The following is a 21,057-nucleotide window of genomic DNA, read 5'->3' on the forward strand; positions in this document are numbered from 1 at the left end:
GTTCAACACAAAGCCTTTATAGCTTGGTGGCAGTGATTGAAGGATTCTGTCAGTGATAGCCTCTTGCAGGAGTTCAATCCCTAGCTCAGCTAGACGGTTTGAGTACCCAGACATTTTGAGCACATGTTCACTGACAGACGAGTTATCCTCCATCTTGCAAGCATAGAATTTATCGGAGGTCTCATACCTCTCGATCCGGGCGTTCTTCTGAAAGATGAACTTCAACTCCTGGAACATCTCAAATGCTCCATGACGCTCAAAGCGACGTTGAAGTCTCGGTTCTAAGCCATACAAGACTGCACATTGAACTACTGAGTAGTCCTCCTTACGTGTCAACCAAGCGTTCTTAACATCCTCGTCAGCCGTAGCGGGTGGTTCATCTCCTAGCACAGCATTAAGGACATAATCCTTCTTCCCAGCTTGTAAGATTAGCTTAAGATTACGAGCCCAGTCTACAAAGTTGCTTCCATCATCTTTCAACTTAGCTTTCTCTAGGAACGTATTTAAATTCCGGGTGACTGTCGCGTGAGCCATGATCTACAACACAAATATATTCAAAGTGGACTTAGACTATGTTCAAGATAATTAGAGTTTAACTTACTCAAATTACTCGCTAAACTCCCACTCAAAAAGTACATCTCTCTAGTCATTTGAGTGGTTCATGATCCACTTACACTAGCTCAAGTCCGATCATCATGTGAGTTGAGTATAGTTTCAGTGGTAAGCATCCCAATGCTAATCATATCATCTATATGATTCATGATCGACCTTTCGTTCTAATGTGTTCCGAGGCCATGTCTGCACATGCTAGGCTCATCAAGCTTAACCCGAGTGTTCCACGTGGGCAACTGTTTTGCACCCGTTGTATGTGAACGTTGAGTCTATCACACCCGATCATCACGTGGTGTCTCGAAACGACGAACTGTAGCAACGGTGCACAGTCGGGGAGAACACAATTTCGTCTTGAAATTTCAGTGAGAGATCACCTCATAATGCTACCGTCGTTCTAAGAAAAATAAGGTGCATAAAAGGATTAACATCACATGCAATTCATAAGTGACATGATATGGCCATCATCACGTGCTCCTTCATCTCCATCACCAAAGCACTGGCACGATCTTCTTGTCACCGACGCCACACCATGATCTCCATCAACGTGTCGCCATCGGGGTTGTCGTGCTACTCATGCTATTACTACTAAAGCTACATCCTAGCAAAATAGTAAACGCATCTGCAAGCACAAACGTTAGTTTAAAGACAACTCTATGGCTCCTGCCGGTTGCCGTACCATCGACGTGCAAGTCGATATTATCTATTACAACATGATCATCTCATACATCCAATATATCACATCACATAATTGGCCATATCACATCATAAGCATACCCTGCAAAAACAAGTTAGACGTCCTCTAATTTTGTTGTTGCATGTTTTACGTGGTGACCATGGGTATCTAGTAGGATCGCATCTTACTTATGCAAACACCACAACGGAGATATATGAATTGCTATTTAACCTTATACAAGGACCTCCTCGGTCAAATCTGATTCAACTAAAGTTGGAGAAACTGACACTTGCCAGTCATCTTTGAGCAACGGGGTTACTCGTAGCGATGAAACCAGTCTCTCGTAAACGTACAAGTAATGTCGGTCCAAGCCGCTTCAATCCAACAATACCGCGGAATCAAGAAAAGACTAAGGAGGGAAGCAAAACGCACATCACCGCCCACAAAAACTTTTGTGTTCTACTCGAGAAGACATCTACGCATGAACCTAGCTCATGATGCCACTGTTGGCGAACGTCGCAAGGGAAACAAAAAATTTCCTACGCGCACGAAGACCTATCATGGTGATGTCCATCTACGAAAGGGGATATTCGATCTACCTACCCTTGTAGATCGCACAGCAGAAGCGTTAGTGAACGCGGTTGATGTAGTGGAACGTCCTCACATCCCTCGATCCGCCCCGCGAACCGTCCCGCGATCAGTCCCACGATCTAGTGCCGAACGGACGACACCTCCGCGTTCAGCACACGTACAGCTCGACGATGATCTCGGCCTTCTTGATCCAGCAAGAGAGACAGAGAGGTAGATGAGTTCTCCGTCAGCGTGACGGCGCTCCGGAGGTTGGTGATGATCTTATCTCTGCAGGGCTCCGCCCGAGCTCCGCAGAAACGCGATCTAGAGGTAAAACCGTGGAGATATGTGGTCGGGCTGCCGTGGCAAAGTTGTCTCAAATCAGCCCTAAAACCTCCGTATATATAGGGGGAAGGGGGGGAGCCTTGCCTTGGGGTCCAAGGACCCCCAAGGGGTTCGGCCGAGACAAGGGGGGAGTCCTCCCCTTCCAAACCGAATCCAACTAGGTTTGGAAGGAGGAGTCCTTCCCCCTTTTCCCACCTCCTCTTTTTTTTCTCTTTGATTTTCTTCCTATGGCGCATAGGGCCTTCTTGGGCTGTCCCACCATCCCACTAAGGGCTGGTGCGCCACCCCCAAGGCCTATGGGCTTCCCCGGGATGGGTTGCCCCCCCCCCCGGTGAACACCCGGAACCCATTCGTCATTCCCGGTAACTCCAAAAACCTTCCGATAATCAAATGAGGTCATCCTATATATCAATCTTCGTTTCTGGACCATTCCGGAAACCCTCTTCATGTCCGTGATCTCATCCAGGACTCCGAACAACATTTGGTAACCAACCATATAACTCAAATACGCATAAAACAACGTCGAACCTTAAGTGTGCACACCCTGCGGGTTCGAGAACTATGTAGACATGACCCGAGTGACTCCTCGGTCATTATCCAATAGCGGGACCTGGATGCCCATATTGGATCCTACATATTCTACGAAGATCTTATCGTTTGAACCTCAGTGCCAAGGATTCATATAATCCCGTATGTCATTCCCTTTGTCCTTCGGTATGTTACTTGCCCGAGATTCGATCGTCAGTATCCGCATACCTATTTCAATCTCGTTTACCGGAAAGTCTCTTTACTCGTTCCGTAATACAAGATCCCGCAACTTACACTAAGTCACATTGCTTGCAAGGCTTGTGTGTGATGTTGTATTACCGAGTGGGCCCCGAGATACCTCTCCGTCACACGGAGTGACAAATCCCAGTCTCGATCCATACTAACTCAACGAACACCTTCGGAGATACCTGTAGAGCATCTTTATAGTCACCCAGTTACGTTGCGACGTTTGATACACACAAAGCATTCCTCCGGTGTCAGTGAGTTATATGATCTCATGGTCATAGGAACAAATACTTGACATGCAGAAAACAGTAGCAATAAAATGACACGATCAATATGCTACGTCTATTAGTTTGGGTCTAGTCCATCACGTGATTCTCCTAATGACGTGATCCAGTTATCAAGCAACAACACCTTGTTCATAATCAGAAGACCCTGACTATCTTTGATCAACTGGCTAGCCAACTAGAGGCTTGCTAGGGACAGTGTTTTGTCTATGTATCCACACATGTATATAAGTCTTCATTCAATACAATTATAGCATGGATAATAAACGATTATATTGATAAAGGAATTATAATAATAACTATATTTATTATTGCCTCTAGGGCATAATTCCAACACATGGATCCTATCTCGGATTTCATAGCTTCAATCCATTAGTTGGAATCCGGGCCCGCCATCGCTTCTTCATAGTTCGAAGGTTCACCGTTGTCTAACAACATGATTTCCATCACAGGCTTTCCGTACCACTCTGGTGCGGAGCGTGCGCTCGTGGACCTTCGCGGTTCATTAGTAACTTGATCCGAAGCTTCATGATCATTATCATTAACTTCCTCTTGAGTTGGTGTAGGCGCCACAGGAACAAGTTCCCGCGCTGCGCTACTATCCTGTTTGAGAGGGGGTGTAATTTCCTCATCAAGTTCTACCTTCCTCCCACTTACTTCTTTCGAGAGAAACTCTTTCTCTAGAAAGGATCCGTTCTTGGCAACAAAGGTTTTACCTACGGATCTAAGATAGAAGGTATACCCAATAGTTTCCTTAGGGTATCCTATGAATACGCAATTCTCCGCTTTGGGTTTGAGCTTTTCTGGTTGAAGTTTCTTCACATAAGCATCGCAGCCCCAAACTTTAAGAAATGACAACTTAGGTTTCTTGTCAAACCATAGTTCATACGGTGTCGTCTCAACGGATTTCGACGGTGCCCTATTTAAAGTGAATGCTGCAGTTTCTAATGCGTATCCCCAAAATGATAGCGGTAAGTCGGTAAGAGACATCATAGATCGTACCATATCTAATAAAGTGTGATTACGACGTTCAGACACTCCGTTGCGTTGTAGTGTGCCAGGCGTCGTCAGTTGTGAAACGATTCCACACTTCCTTAGGTGTGTGCCAAACTCGTGACTCAAATATTCTCCTCCATGATCAGATCGTATACACTTAATTTTTCTGTCACGTTGATTCTCGACCTCACTCTGAAATTGCTTGAACTTTTCAAATGTCTCAGATTTGTGCTTCATCAAGTAGATATACCCATACCTACTTAAATCATCGGTGAGAGTGAGAACATAACGATAGCCACCGCGAGCTTCAACGTTCATTGGATCACACACATCAGTATGTATTATTTCCAATAAGTCGGTTGCTCTCTCCATTATTCCAGAGAATGGAGTCTTAGTCATCTTGCCCATGAGGCACGGTTCGCATGTGTCAAATGATTCAACGTCAAGAGACTCTAATAGTCCATCAGTATGGAGCTTCTTCATGCGCTTAACGCTGAAATGACCAAGGCGGCAGTGCCACAAGTATGTAGGACTATCATTATCAACTTTACATCTTTTGGTACTCACACTATGAATATGCGTAACATCACGATCGAGATTCATCAAGAATAAACCATTCACCAGCGGAGCATGACCATAAAACATATCACTCATATAAATAGAACAACCATTATTCTCTGACTTAAATGAGTAGCCGTCTTGCATTAAGCAAGACCCTGATACAATGTTCATGCTTAAAGCTGGTACTAAATAACAATTATTAAGGTTTAAAACTAATCCCGACGATAGATGTAGAGGTAGCGTGCCAACGGAGATCACATCGACCTTGGAGCCATTCCCGACGCACATCGTCACCTCGTCCTTTGCCAGTCTCCGCTTATTCCGCAGTTCCTGCTTTGAGTTGCAAATGTGAGCAACAACACCGGTATCAAATACCCAGGAGCTACTACGAGCGCTGGTAAGGTACACATCAATAACATGTATATCACATATACCTTTAACGTTGCCGGCCTTCTTGTCCGCTAAGTATTTGGGGCAGTTCCGTTTCCAGTGACCCTTTCCCTTGCAATAGAAGCACTCAGTCTTAGGCTTGGGTCCATTCTTTTTCTTCTTCCCGGCATCTGGCTTACCGGGAGCGGCAATAGCTTTGCCGTCTTTCTTGAAGTTCTTCTTACCCTTGCCCTTCTTGAAATTAGTGGTCTTGTTGACCATCAACACTTGATGCTCTTTCTTGATTTCTACTTCTGCGGACTTGAGCATCAAGTACAACTCGGGAATGGTCTTCTTCATCCCTTGCATGTTGTAGTTAAGCACAAAGCCTTTGTAGCTTGGTGGGAGAGACTGGAGGATTCTGTCAATTATAGCATCATCCAGAAGTTCGACTCCAAGTGATGTCAGACGATCGTGTAACCCAGACATTTTGAGTATGTGCTCACTGACAGAACTGTTCTCCTCCATCTTACAGCTAAAGAACTTGTCGGAGACTTCATATCTCTCGACACGGGCATGATCTTGAAAAACTAGCTTCAGCTCTTGGAACATCTCATATGCACCGTGTTGCTCAAAACGCCTTTGGAGCCCCGTTTCTAAACTGTATAACATGCCACACCTAACCAGAGAGTAGTCATCACTCCGCGTTTGCCAGACGTTCAGAATGTCCTGGGCTGCTGCGGGAGCGGGAGGGTCACCTAGCGGCACATCAAGGACATAAGCCTTTTTAGCTGCTTCAAGGATGAGCTTCAAGTTGCGAACCCAGTCCGCGTAGTTGCTACCATCATCTTTCAGCTTGTTTTTCTCTAGGAATGCGTTGAAATTGAGGTTGACGTTGGCCATCTACAATATTTATAAACACAACTTTTAGACTAAGTTCATGACAATTAAGTTCATTTAATCAAATTAAGTATGAACTCCCACTTAAATCGACATCCCTCTAGTCATCTAAGTGATACATGATCCATGTTGACTAACCCGTGTCGATCATCACGTGAGACGGACTAGTCACCATGGTGAGCAACTTCATGTTGATCGTATTCAACCATACGACTCATGTTCGACCTTTCGGTCTCTTGTATTCCAGGTCATGTCTGTACATGCTAAGCCTGTCGAGTCAACCTAGGTGTTTAGCGTGTGTAAATCTGGCTTACACCCGTTGTATGCGAACGTTAGAATCTATCACACCCGATCATCACGTTGTGCTTCGAGACAACGATCCTTCGCAACGGTGCACACTTAGGGGAATGCGTTCTCAAAATTTTAAGAGGTATCATCTTATTATGCTACCGTCGTTCTAAGCAATAAGATGAAAAACATGATAAACATCACAATGCAATCATATAGTCACATGATATGGCCAATATCATCTTTGCTCTTTCGATCTCCATCTTCAGGCATCGCATGATCATCATCGTCACCGACGTGACACCATGATCTCCATCATCGTGTCTCCGTGAAGTCGTCACGCCAACTACTACTATCACTACTACTATAGCTAACCATTAGCAATGAAGTAAAAGTAGTAAGCACATGGCATTGCATCTCGTACAATAAATTAAGACAACTCCTATGGCTCCTGCCGGTTGTCATACTCATCGACATGCAAGTCGTGAAACCTATTACAATAACATGATCATCTCATATGTCATACATGCAACATCACAACTTTGGCCATATCACATCACATGTCAAACCGTGCAAAAACAAGTTAGACGTCCTCTAATTATTGTTTGCAAGTTTTACGTGGCTGATTCGGGTTTCTAGCAAGAATGCCTTCTTACCTACGTGACAGCCACAACGATGATATGCCAAAGCGATTTACCCTTCATAAGGACCCTTTTCATCAAATCCAATCCGACTAGAGTAGGAGAGACAGACACCCGCTAGCCACCTTTATGCACGGTGTGCATGTCTGTCAGTGGAACCAGTCTCACGTAAGCGTACGTGTAAAGTCGGTCCGGGCCGCTTCATCCCACAATACCGCCGGAAAAGAATAAGACTAGTAGCGGCAAGCAATTGACAAATCATCGCCCACAACCTTTTGTGTTCTACTCGTGCATAGAATCTACGCATAGAAAACCTGGCTCGGATGCCACTGTTGTGTTAACGTAGCATAAATTCAAAAACTTTCCTACGCATATTCAGATCTTCCTATGGAGAGACCAGCAACGAGAGAGGGGTGAGAGCATCTTCATACCTTTGAAGATCGCTAAGCGGAAGCGTTGCTAGAACGCGGTTGATGGAGTCGTACTCGCGCGATTCAGATAGCGATGTGATTCCGATCTAGTGTCGAACTACGGCACCTCCGCGTTCAACACACGTGCAGCCCGGTGACGTCTCCCACACCTTGATCCAGCAAGGAGGAGGGAGAGGTTGGGGAAGAACTCCAGCAGCACGACGGCGTGGTGTCGATGGAGAGGCGAGGTCTCCCGGCAGGGCTTCGCCAAGCACCGACAGAGAGGAGGAGGAAGAAGGGCAGGGCTGCGCCGAGAGAGAGAAAACCGTGTGCAAAACAGCCCCGAAACCTTGCAACCCTTAGGGTTACCACCCCCAAGGGGTGCGGCAGCCCCAGATGGGAGAGGGGGCGGCGGCCAGGGCAGGGAGGAGGGGTGGCGCACCCCTCTGGTGGGCCTTAGGCCCACCTGCGCCAGGGTTCCCCCCTCTCCCCTCTTCCTGCGCCATGGGCTGAGTGGGGGGCGCACCAGCCCACCTAGGAGTTAGTTCCCTGCCCCACTTGGGCCATCTAGCCTACCGGGGTCGTTGCCCCCCTTCAGTGGACCCCCCGGGGCCACCTCCGGTGGACCCGGTACGTTACCAGTGATGCCCGAAACACTTCCGGTGTCCGAAACCATCCGTCCTATATATCAATCTTTACCTCCGGACCATTCCGTAGCTCCTCGTGACGTCTGGGATCTCATCCGGGACTTCTAACAGCTTTCGATAACCTCGTATAATAATTCCCTATAACCCTAGCGTCATCGAACCTTAAGTGTGTAGACCCTACGGGTTCGGGAGACAGGTAGACATGACCGAGACACCTCTCTGGCCAATAACCATCAGCGGGATCTGGATACCCATGGTGGCTCCCACTTGCTCCATGATGATCTCATCGGATGAACCACGATGTCAAGGATTCAATCAATCCCGTATACAATTCCCTTTGTCTGTCGGTATAGAACTTGCCCGAGATTCGACCGTCGGTGTACCTATACCTTGTTCAATCTCGTTACCGGTAAGTCTCTTTACTTGTTCCGTAGCACATCATCGTGTGACTAACTCCTTAGTCACATTGAGCTGATGATGATGTTCTACCGATTGGGCCCAGAGATACCTCTCCGTCACACGGAAAGACAAATCCCGATCTCGATTCGTACCAACCCAACAGACACTTTTAGAGGTACCCGTAGTGCACCTTTATAGTCACCCAGTTACGTTGTAACGTTTGATACACCCAAAGCACTCATACGGTATCCGGGAGTTGCACAATCTCACGGTCGAAGGAAAAGACACTTGACATTAGAAAAGCTTTAGCATACGAACAATACGATCTAGTGCTACGCTTAGGATTGGGTCTTGTCCATCACATCATTCTCCCAATGATGTGATCCCGTTATCAATGACATCTAATGCCCATGACCAGGAAACCATGATCATCTACTGACTAACGAGCTAGCCAACTAGAGGCTTGCTAGGGACACATTGTGATCTATTTATTCACACATCTATTACTGTTTCCTGTTAATACAATTATGGCATGAACAATAGACGATTATCATGAACAAGGAAATATGATAATAACCATTTTATTATTGCCTCTAGGGCATATTTACAACATCTATTTCATTGAATGTATTTCATTGATGCAATCCATGCTAAACTCTCCACATGCTTATAGCCAAAACAAGGCTTTTACCGATCATATCGTTGATGCTATGATGAAATCTTTTGAAGAGAAACTTGAGTTGGAGATATCTATTCCTAGAAAACTTCATGATGAGTGGGAACCTACTATCAAAATCATGATTAAAAACTATGAATTTAATGCTTTGTGTGATTTGTGTGCTAGTGTTTCTGCTATTCCAAAGTCTTTATGTCATGTTATAGGCTTCAATGAGATTGATGAGTGCTCTCTTAATTTGCATCTTGCGGATTCTACTGTTAAGAAACCTATGGGATGGATCAATGATGTTCTTATTATTGCAAATAGGAACTATGTACCCGTAGATTTCATTGTGCTTGATATTGATTGCAATCTGACATGTCCCATCATTCTTGGTAGACCATTCCTTAGGACTATTGGTGCTATCTTTGATATGAAGGAAGGGAATATTAGATTTCAATTTCCATTAAAGAAGGGCATGGAACACTTTCCTAGAAAGAAAATAAGATTGCCTTATGAATCCATTATGAGGGCTACTTATGGTTTGAGCACCAAAGACGACGATACTTGATTCTATCGCCTTATGCCTAGCTAAGGGTGTTAAACGATAGCGCTTGTTGGGAGGCAACCCAATGAATTTATCTTTGCTTTTTTTCTTTCTGTTTTTTTGTGTCCACAACATCATAATTCTGTTATGATTGTGCTTTTTGTGTTTCTTTTTGTGTTTGTGCCAACTAAAACCTTTATGGCTAGTTTTGGTGATGGTTGTTTGATCTTGCTGAAAATGACAGAAACTTTACGCTCACGAAATTATTTTTAATTCCAATCCAGAAACAGATTTTGAGTTGATTCGTTTTTCTACTGGTTTATATGCAAATTCTCCTAATTTTCATAATTTTTCAGAATTTTTGGGATACTATAAGTATATGAAGTATACCGATTTCTACAGTCTGGTTTGTTTTTGACAGATTCTGTTTTTGTCGTGTTGATTGCTTATTTTGATGAAACTATGGATAGTATCGGGGGGTACTAGCCATGGAAAAGTGAGAATGCAGTAATATAACATAAATATAAATAGAAATCAAGTTTACTACAGTACCTAAAGAGTTGGTAGTTTGTTTTCTTATGCTAATGATATCATGAGTTTCTGTTTAAGTTTTGTGTTGTGAAGTTTTCAAGTTTTGGGTGATGTTCTCATGGACAATGGGATAAAGAGTGGAAAGAGCTCAAGCTTGGGGATGCCCAAGGCATCCCAAGCCAAATTCAAGGACAACAAAAAGTCTAAGCTTGGGGATGCCCCGGGAAGGCATCCCCTCTTTCGTCTTCAATCCATCGGTAACGTTACTTGGAGCTATATTTTTATTCACCACATGATATGTGTTTTTCTTGGAGCGTCGTGTATTATAGGAGTCTCTTCTTTTTGTTTTGTCGCAATCATCCTTGCTTCACACCTTTTTGAGAGAGACATGCACTCATCGTGAATTTGCTAGAATACTCATTGAGCTTCACTCATATCTTTTGAGTTAGGCAATTTAGCTCGCATGTGCCTCACTTATATCTTTTGAGCTAGATAACTTTTCTCTAGTGCTTCACTTATATATTTTTAGAGCACGGCGGTGTCATATTTTGTAGAAATAAAAACTCTCGATCTTCACTTATATCTTTTTGAGAGTGCTCTCTCTAAGTAACTTGGTAATTGGCGTGTGCTATGAAAGTAGTCCTAAAGATGATAGGCATCCAAAGAGGATATAATAAAAACTTGCATATTGAAGTGCATTGATTAGTAAGAGAAGTTTGATTCCTAACAATTTAGTTTTGAGATTTGGATTTGGTAATATTAGAGTCATGTTAGTAGGGTGTTATGAATCTAGAAATACTTGTGTTGGAGTTAGTGATTCCCGTAGCATGCACGTATGGTGAACCGCTATGTTAGGAAGTCAAAGCATAATTTATTTATTGATTGTCATCCTTTGTGTGGCGGTCGGGATCGTGCGATGGTTAACACCTACCAACCCTTCCCCTAGGAGTATGCGTTTAGCACTTTGTTTCGATTACTAATAAAACTTTCGCAATAAGTATATGAGTTCTTCATGACTAATGTGTATCCATGGTATAGATGCACTTTCACCTTCCACCATTGCTAGCCTCTCTAGTGCCGCGCAACTTTTGCCGGTGCACAAATCCACCATATACCTTCGTCAAAACAGCCACCATACCTACCTATTATGGCATTTTCATAGCCATTCCAAGATATATTTCCACGCAACTCCCACCGTTCCGTCTCATGACTTGTGCCATCACTTACATATTGCCATTGCATGATCGTAAGATAGATAGCGAGATGTTTCAACGTCATACGATAAGCTAGATCGTTGCACATCCCGGTACACTCCGGAGGCATTTCCTATAGAGTCATCATTGCTCTAAGTATTGAGTTGTGAGTAAATAAAAGTGTTATGATCATCATTATTAGAGCATTGTCCCATGTGAGGAAAAAATGAAAAGAGGCCAAAGAGCCCGAACAAAAAAATGAGAGAAAAAGAGAGAAAGGACAGTGCTACTATAGTTTTCCACACTTGTGCTTCACAATAGCACCATGTTCTTCCTGATTGAGAGTCTGTTGTTTTGACACTTCCATTTAATAGTGGGAATTTTCATTATATAACTTGGCTTGTATATTCCAATGATGGGCTTCTTCAAAATTGCCCCAGGTCTTCGTGAGCAAGCAAGTTGGGTGCACACCCACTAGTTCTCCTTTTGAGCTTTCACACACTTATAGCTCAAAGTATATCCGTTGCATGGTAATCCCTACTCATTTGCATTGATATCTATTTATGGGCATCTCCATAGCCCATTGATACGCCAAGTCAATGTGACCATCTCCTCCTTTTTGCCTCACAACCTCCACCACACTCTATTACACCTATAGTGCTATATCCATGGCTCACGCTCATGTATTGCGTGAGAGTTGAAAAAGTTTGAGAAAGTAAGAGTGCGAAAACAATTACTTGGCCAATACCGGGGTTGTGCATGATTTAAATTCGTTGGTTGGGATGATGGAGCATAGCGAGACTATATGATTTTGTAGGGATAACTTTCTTGGGCCTTGTTATTTCAGAAGTTCATGATTACCTTGCTAGTTTGCTTGAAGTATTATTGTTTTCATGTCAATAGTAAACTATTGCTTTGAATCTTACGGATCTGAACATTCGTGCCACAAGAAAGAAGTTACAAAGGGCAAATATGTTAGGTAGCATTCCACATCAAAAATTCAGTCTTCATCACTTCCCTACTCGAGGACGAGCAGGGGTTAAGCTTGGGGATGCTTGATACGTCTCCAACGTGTCTATAATTTTTGATGGTTCCATGTTATTATCTTGTCAACTTTGGATGTTTTGTATGCATGAATATGCTATTTTATATATTTTTTGAACTAACCAATTAACTTAGTGCCAAGTGTCAGTTTCTGTTTTTTCCGTGTTTTTACCTTTTTGAGTGAAGAATATTAAATGGAGTCCAAACGGAATAAAACCTGCGGAATGATTTTTTCCATAACAGAAGATACGCAGGGAACTTGAGAACCAAGGCAAAGGACCCCGTGGAGGTCACAACCCCCTAGCCGCTGCCTGGGGGGCGCGCCTTGCAGGCTTGTGCCCCCTGACTCCTTTGCCCTACTTCTTCCGCCTATAAATTCTCTAAAAATCCAAAACTGCCAGAGAGAGACACAAAAATACATTTCCGTCGCAGCAAGCTTCTGTCTCCGCAAGATCCTATCCAGGGACCGTTCTCGTGCCCTGCCGGAGGGGGATTTGGACACGGAGGGCTTCTTCATCAACACCATTGCCTCTCCGATGATGCGTGAGTAGTTCACCACAGACCTTCGGGTCCATAGCTAGTAGCTAGATGGCTTCTTCTTCTCTCTCTTGGATCTTCAATACAGAGTTCTCCATGATCTTCATGGAGATCTATCCGATGTAATCTTCTTTTGCGGTGTGTTTGTCGAGAGCTTCTTCCGGGAACTTTCCCTCTCCGCTCCACCGGCGTCCGAACCATGACTCGTCAATGGGGATTTTAACCTCATCTACAAGGCGCGTGACAAGAACAACTTAATCCTCAACCGTAGGCTTATAGGTAGGTTCGGATCGGCAATTGACACTGCAGGTTTGAAAGAGATTAGATGCAAGAACCGCAAATACATGTGGAGTAACGAGCGCCAGGATCCTACCATAGTAAGCATCGACAAGTTCTTCTGCAACATTCCTTGGGAACACTGTTTCCCCTCCGTCTCCCTTCATGCGGCATTCACGACAACATCTGACCACTGCCCGCTAGTCCTAGTTGACACCACCGCCACCCCTCGCCCCGCTAGCTTCAAATTCGAGAATTTCTGGCCGAGCTTCCCACATTTCCACGTCACGGTGGAAAGGGCATGTAATAGACCGGTGCAATCTAATTGTGCTCTCCATCGCCTCAACACAAAGTTGATGAGGACGGCACGCGACCTAAAGACTTGGAGCAAGTGTTTCTTCAACCAAGCAAAGATTCAATTCCACCTGGCTGCGGAAATCGTGCTCCGGCTGGACGTAGCACAGGATAGTCAACGTCTTTCAGAAGCCGAATTCAACCTTCGCAAGCTTCTCAAGCTTCGGCTGAGGGGGCTTGCGGCACTAGAACGAGCTCGCCGGCGGCCCGGCGCCAAGCCTCACGTCTTCGGTTAGGCTTGGAGATGCGGGAACGAAATTCTTTCATGCCAAGGCCACGCCCCGAAGGCACAAAAATTTCATCCACTGCCTCCAAGTAGGTGGCGGGGTTGCCACTTCTCACGAGCAAAATGAAGAGGACATCTTCCATCACTTCGAGCAGAACTGGTGTACCAGGGCTGATAGACCACTATCTATCGACTGGACCATCCTCGATCTACCGTCAATTCATAATAGAGGGCTAGACAACCCCTTCTCAGAAGAGGAAGTTTGGGAGGCGATAAAATCATCACCGGCAGAGAAAGCCCCCGGCCCGAATGGTTTCACAAGGACTTTCCTCAGGTCCTGCTGGTCAATAATCGAGGATGATATCATGAATGTCTTCAGCAGTTTTTACACCTTATCGAGAGGGGACTTCAGTAGGCTCAACACCGCCATGGTGGTGCTCCTCCCAAAAAAAGAGGGCGCCACAAGGGTTGAGGACTTCAGACCCATTAGTTTAATCTACTCCATAGCGAAGCTCATTACCAAGGTTCTATCCCGACAACTATCTACAGTGATTAGCACCATCATCTCCCCGGCGCAATCAACCTTCTTGCGCTCCAAGTCTACTCAGGATAGCTTCCTTTATGTCCAAAGTGTAGTGAGATCACTACAGAGAAAAAAAGAACCTGCTCTACTGCTTAAACTAGATATAGCGAGGGCCTTCAACAACGTTTCATGGGAATATCTGCTAGACGTGTTGCAGGAGCTAGGTTTCCCAGCACGTTGGCGTGACTGGATGGCACTGCTATTTAGTATGGCCTCATCGTCGGTCATGCTCAATGGCACGGTCCGCCGACCGTTCAGCCACCAAAGGGGACTTCGACAGGGGGACTCACTATTGCCCCTCCTCTTCATCATAGCAATAGACACCCTTCACCGTCCGCTTGAGAAAGCAACGGAGATGCACCTGCTAGCCCCGCTGCCGGGGAGGGACATCTCCCTCTCGGTTAGCCTCTACGCCGACGACACGGTCATCTTTGCAAACCCGACCAACACAGAGATAGAAGCCCTGATGGATATTCTACGGAATTTTGGACATGCGTCTGGACTTCACATCAATCCGGCTAAGTCTACCGCCTCAGCCATCCGTTGTGAGGAGATCAACCTCCATGAGATCCTGGCAAACTTCGGTGGTGACGTCAAGGGCTTCCCACTGAAATACCTAGGACTGCCGATCACCCTGTCCAGACTTCGTCTAGTTCACATCCAGTTCATTTTGGATAGAATTAGGGCCAGACTGGCAGGATGGAAAGGTAGGCTCCTGAGCATCGCTGGCAGGCGCGTCCTGACCGCTTTACCAACTTTCGCGCTATCAGTACTTAGGGCGCCTCAGAAGTTCCTCGACGAGGTAGACAAGGCTAGGCGACGTTTCCTTTGGGCACAGGACGAGGAACCTAGTGGAGGAAATGCAAAGTAAATTGGCCGGCAGTTTGCTCCCCTATGGATAACGGGGGACTGGGAATCGTAGATTTGAATCGTTTCAGTAGAGCACTTAGGCTGCGTTGGTTATGGCTCTCCTGGACAAGCCATGACAGACCATGGCATGGCATGGCTCTACAGTGTGATGAGGCCAACAGGGAACTTTTTAATGCCTCCACGACTACCACCCTCGGCAACGACGCAATTACATCCTTTTGGCACTGCTCATGGACTGGCTCTGGAAACCTAAAGACGTCCTTCCCAAACCTCTTTATGCACTCCAGAAGAAAGAATAGATCAGTGTGAGAGGCGCTCGCAAACAACACCTCGATAGGTGACCTCACCCATGGTGACACAATGCAGTTTTCAGAGGAGGCAATTAGGCTCCATAGATGGATCCAAGATATGGATCTCCACTTACAAGATGGGATTAGAGACACAATCAAGTGGAAACTTGAAGCATCAGGGATGTATTCAGCAAGCTCTCCATACAAGGCTCAGTTCCAGGGATTCCTAAAATCCGATTACAAAAGAGTGATATAGACAACCTGGGCACCTGCGGGCTTAAAGATTTTCACCTGGCTGCTGTTCAAGAACAGACTATGGTGCAACGATCGTCTACAGCGCAGGGGCTAGCCAAATGGCTACTTCTGCCAATTATGTCATAGGAATCTGGAATCATCGAAGCACATGTTCTGGCAATGCCCGATGCCCTCGAAGTATGGACACACGCGCAATCGCGCCTCGGATGTGCATCACTGCACCCAGGCGCATGGGAGGAGAAAGGAAAATCATTGGATATTGTAGCTACGATGGTCAACAGAGCTTTACCAAAGCACAGAAAGGCCATCAAGACAATGATCATCTTGATCTAGTCTGAAATTTGGAAGGAGAGAAATGACTGCACATTCAGGAACAAGCACGCGGACCTACAAAACATGAAGAATGCAATCACAAGAACCATCGATTTTTGGAGACAGGTAGGAGCAACACTCTTGGAGCCCCCTTTTTGGGATCCACCGTGAAATGTCGCCCCGTGTAATCTTTCCCCCCTTTTTTTGTTTTCTTTCTCTTTCATCCTTGATCCTCAGATCACGTTCACATTTTGTTTTCCCCACATTGCTACCTCCTTTTGATCAATATATGCCAGCCATGAGCTGGGTCTTTAAAAAAACACCCTTTCTTTTGTCCTTAACACTTTCCCTTTGTCATGTTTCAGATCAATGCATGATTAACATGAAACATTCAACTACTACTATTTCTTCTTCTTCACCAATACCTGCTTGAACATAAATACCGTGTTTCACAAATCACCCAATTGTTAGAAAATACAAACAACAAATTGGGAAGCAAATCCATGCTTCACAGATCACAATTACACGAGTGAAGATAAAATCCATGATACCACCCATTTTTTTAATAATTTTTATTTACAATACCAACAAAATGGCCCGTGCGTTGCCACGGAAAAAAAAAACAAAATCTCTAATGATGGTGACCACATTATGTTCACATATCATCGTTTGATTTAGTAATTTTGTACACAAATGCAAGAAAATGTTTCTTCTTTTAAATTTATTCACGAGTTGAAGCAATCTTTACATTTTCAAAAAACAATATCATGTTTGTCAAAAATCTTGGTAACTCAAAGATTTATTCTGAATTTCAAGATTTCTTTTTTTAAAATACAATAATAATCCGATCCATCTAACAGTTAATTCTTCCAAATTCACACATGTATATTGTCACAAAGACTTAGAAGCATTAATGTTTAACTACATACATTAGATCTTTCGTGAACAATTTTACAAATATGGGAACAATTTGAAAATCGAGAACATTTTTTACAATTTACAAACATTTACTAAAAATAGCAAATATTTTTTATATTTCGAACGGGTTTAAATATTTTCTTTTCAATTGGCGACCAATTCAAGAAAAGACAAACATAATTTTTGATGTTGGAGGATTTTATTTTAAATTCACAAACATTTTTTGAAGCGCATGAAGTTTTTCTGAATAAACAAACATTTTTTTAAATCAGTAATATATTTATTCAATTCGTGGACATTATTTTGGAATTTGCAAAAAAAATATAAAATCCGGCGATTTTTTTGAATCCTATGTTTAATTCAAAATAAAAATTCATCAGCATTTTTTCAAAATTACTATTTTTTAATATGCAAAAGTTTTTCTAATTCTAAATTATTTAAATTATAGATAAACAAAAATGGAACGGAAAATTTTAAATAAAAATGAAACTATCAAAACAGGCATTAGCTATTTTGAAAATTTTAGGACAATTTTTAAATGCATTAACATATTTTGAATTAAAAATTATTTTGTTAAATGCCTTTAATAATTTTAATACATGGAATTGTATTTGAGACCATGGACTTTTCTTATTGTACAAACATTTTATTGTATATGTGAGCATTTTTTACAAAACTCCGAGCAGTTTTTGAAGTCACAAACATTTTAATTTTTTAAATATGTTGATTTATAATTTTCAGTTTATTAAAATTTTAAAGATTATTTTAAGTTCTACATTATTTAAAATAAAAAAATAAAACAGAACTGAAAATAAATAAATAAACAGAACTAAAAGCAGGCGCGTGTGCATGGGCCGGCCAATACAGTATGTTGAATATTCTCCCAGCGTGCAGAGCATAATATAGGAGGTTTTTACATGGGCCGGCCCAGTCCAAGATTTTTCGCTTTGTGAAACGTTTTCTGTTACTTACCGGTGGCATGGTGGGTAATTTATGCAAACTTTAAGGGTAATTTTCAGGACGGACCACCAGAAATCGTATTTGCTTTATTATTAGGGAGAGATTGTGCTACGTATTAGGAAGCAAACTTTGTGAACATCTTCTGATCTGTTTTGATAACCGTAAACGTTGGATAAACAGAGCGCAATATTACAGTATGACCATTGTAATTTCTCAACATTCGCCTTTTGGAGCAGTAACCAAATCTCAATAATTTTACAAAGAAGATTGATAAAAGTGAAAGTGATCCCTCCTTGTACTACTTGTTGAGTGTCCTCAAAATCTTTATTGGAACAAAAAGTGATCAATAATATGTTCACAGTTGTTAAAAAATTGCATACATCTTCGTTGGTGCTTGAAGCAAGCTGTGTGACACAGTTTCTAAAATCTGAATGATCCCACTGCCATCTAAGCTGTGGGTATGGAGAACAGAATTCAAACTGAGGCAACAAAGCATTGCCATACTCTGGATAAACATGCTGTTGGGCACAGCCACAAAATAAATAACGATGAGTATGACCTATGCTCAAGCATTCTTGCTTGGCTCCTTAACTCAATATACTCTAATATAGGTGAGCTAGTCACCGACCAACATCTAGATGAAGAATCTTGTATGGTTCATATTTTAGTTGCATGCCTTCATGGAACCATTCAAACTCCATCAAGTTGTGAAAATTCATTGCAAATCTTTTTGAAAATTCCTTGAAAATCATTTGAATATTTTCTGAGAACCTTGGACAAAAATATCTGAGGATCTTTATTATCAAAATGGCCAAGAAGGATCTTTGTGTGATAAAAGAAACACCATATCTTCAAGTAGTTAAGTTTATATTTGCAATTCGGTCACTCCGAACTAGGAAAATTGATCATACCGATTTCTCCGAGAGGCCTAAGATCATTTTCTGTTCTACCGATTTACTTTGCCTTGGAGCCTCCGAATTATGAAACTACTTGAGTTCTTTGCCTTTATCTCAACTTTTTCAAAGGGGGATAAATAAATATCAAAGGGGGAGAAATATCAAGGATCCCTTGCTCTCAAGGAACCCTTACCCTCTGACCTTTTTGGAAAGTAATGCCAAAGGGAGAGAAATATCAAAGCTTATGCTTACCAAAGGGGGAGAAATGTTCCAGGGGGAGAACTACATTAAGGGGAGAGAAAGTTTTATTTGCCTTCTCGTATTAGACTTCTCTAACCCTACTTACTCCCACATATCTACATGCAGAGATTCAGGGGGAGAGAAAACCTACATATTATACTCAGGGGATAAAGTTCTAAATGTTCTTGGAGACATATCTATCCTGACAAATAGGGGGAGCAATATCTATCGTCAAATCCTATTTTCAATATGTCTTTCATGTCTTGGTACTATTGAAGCTCTCTGCATCTTTACGATACAATACTCTTGTGTTATCTAACAATTGTTTTCTCAAGTTTGTTCCTAGTGTTAAAATGTTCAAGAACTTCAAGGTAAGTATAAGCATAATATCTTTGTTCAAGATGATCTCTTGTTTGTTGCACATTTTGTTTGCAAGAGTGAGTCTTGAACATGGAGATATTTTACTCACATATGTTTGATCCATATAGCCAAGGTATACATGACTCGTCATGTCCCTTTCTACAATGGGTGTGTCCATGCATTCCAAAGAAACCGTCCTTTAAAAGGGATTGCACACATCTAGGGAGAGCTTGTATCAGTCATGTATCATTCAAAGCTGTCATATTCTACTGCCTATCCTTATTTGAAGCTTTATTATATGTTGTCATCAATTACCAAAAAGGGGGAGACTGAAAGCATATATACCCCCTTGATGGTTTTGATAATTCATGATAATATACATTGTCTCAGCCAGCTCCCTGGGAACACCTCTCATACGGCTTCCATGTGAAGATGTCCCGGTTCTGACGGAGGAACTGGATGAGCTTGCCTTCCTATTTCTCGCTGAGTGACATGGAGATGTTTGTCGCGAGGTAGTCAGATCCGATGGATGGATGTGGACCTTCCTGATCTTCCCGTCCGACTCAAAAGCGGACTCTATGGCAAGTTTGCATTTCCCATGAAGAATGGAGAATGATTAACATCTGCACATGGCTCTCCTGATAATGGGTTCTACACCATTGCTTACAATGTACGGTAGTCCGGCCCTGTTAGTAAGAAGTGCAGTTTACACTCAGAGATGTTAGTGAGAAGATATGGAGAGTTTGACCCTCAATATGGAGAGATTGCTATACTTTGTACCGATACTTTTCTTTACCTGCAAATTTTCCTGAACAGTGAAGGCCACAGATCTAATATTCCAATGCCATTGCTTGGTTGCTGAACAGTAAAATAGCATTGCTTGGTTGAATGCGTAAGCATGAGACTGTCATTCTAGCACTAAGTAATGATCTCTGTAGTTACCTAGCAATTTTAGTTTCTCTTTACAGTTTTGTGTGTACGTAAATGTTCATCTCTTGAAATGATGATTCTTCAATGAAGAGAAGCTTCTCAGAACTTGTTCAATCTATTATGTTATTTTATTATTTTGTTGGCTTTTCATCAGGGTGTGATTGAATAATTGATCTTTCCAAATCTTGTGTGGCATCAGGAAATAGATAATCACTGCTGTGGTCATCACCCTGTGGCATGACACTCAATTGTCATGTGATTGGTTTCCTTATCAATTGTTTTCCTTTCTAAATCTGGCATGCTCTTGTGCCCCCCTGACTGGAAATCTACACTAGATTTGCCATGGTGTTTACCATTTTTGTATTCCCAGATGCAGGTTGCATGCCGTGTTTTTGGTGGTTGCTTGCTGAAACTCTGGCTTGTGTGCAGCTGCTGAAAATTCTCAATGATGTTCCTGCCTCCAATTTGGTCATGATGGTCAAACGAAAATGAAAAACAACAACTAATTGGACGTCTTCTGTAACTACTGTAGGATTCCTGCTCGTCTTGTGCATTTTGAACCCTTAGCTTCAATCATTCCTCATTGCGCAGTCCTATTTTTAAGCAGA

Source organism: Hordeum vulgare, chromosome 5H, assembly GCF_904849725.1.
Source record: "Hordeum vulgare subsp. vulgare chromosome 5H, MorexV3_pseudomolecules_assembly, whole genome shotgun sequence".
NCBI classification, from domain to species: domain Eukaryota; kingdom Viridiplantae; phylum Streptophyta; class Magnoliopsida; order Poales; family Poaceae; genus Hordeum; species Hordeum vulgare.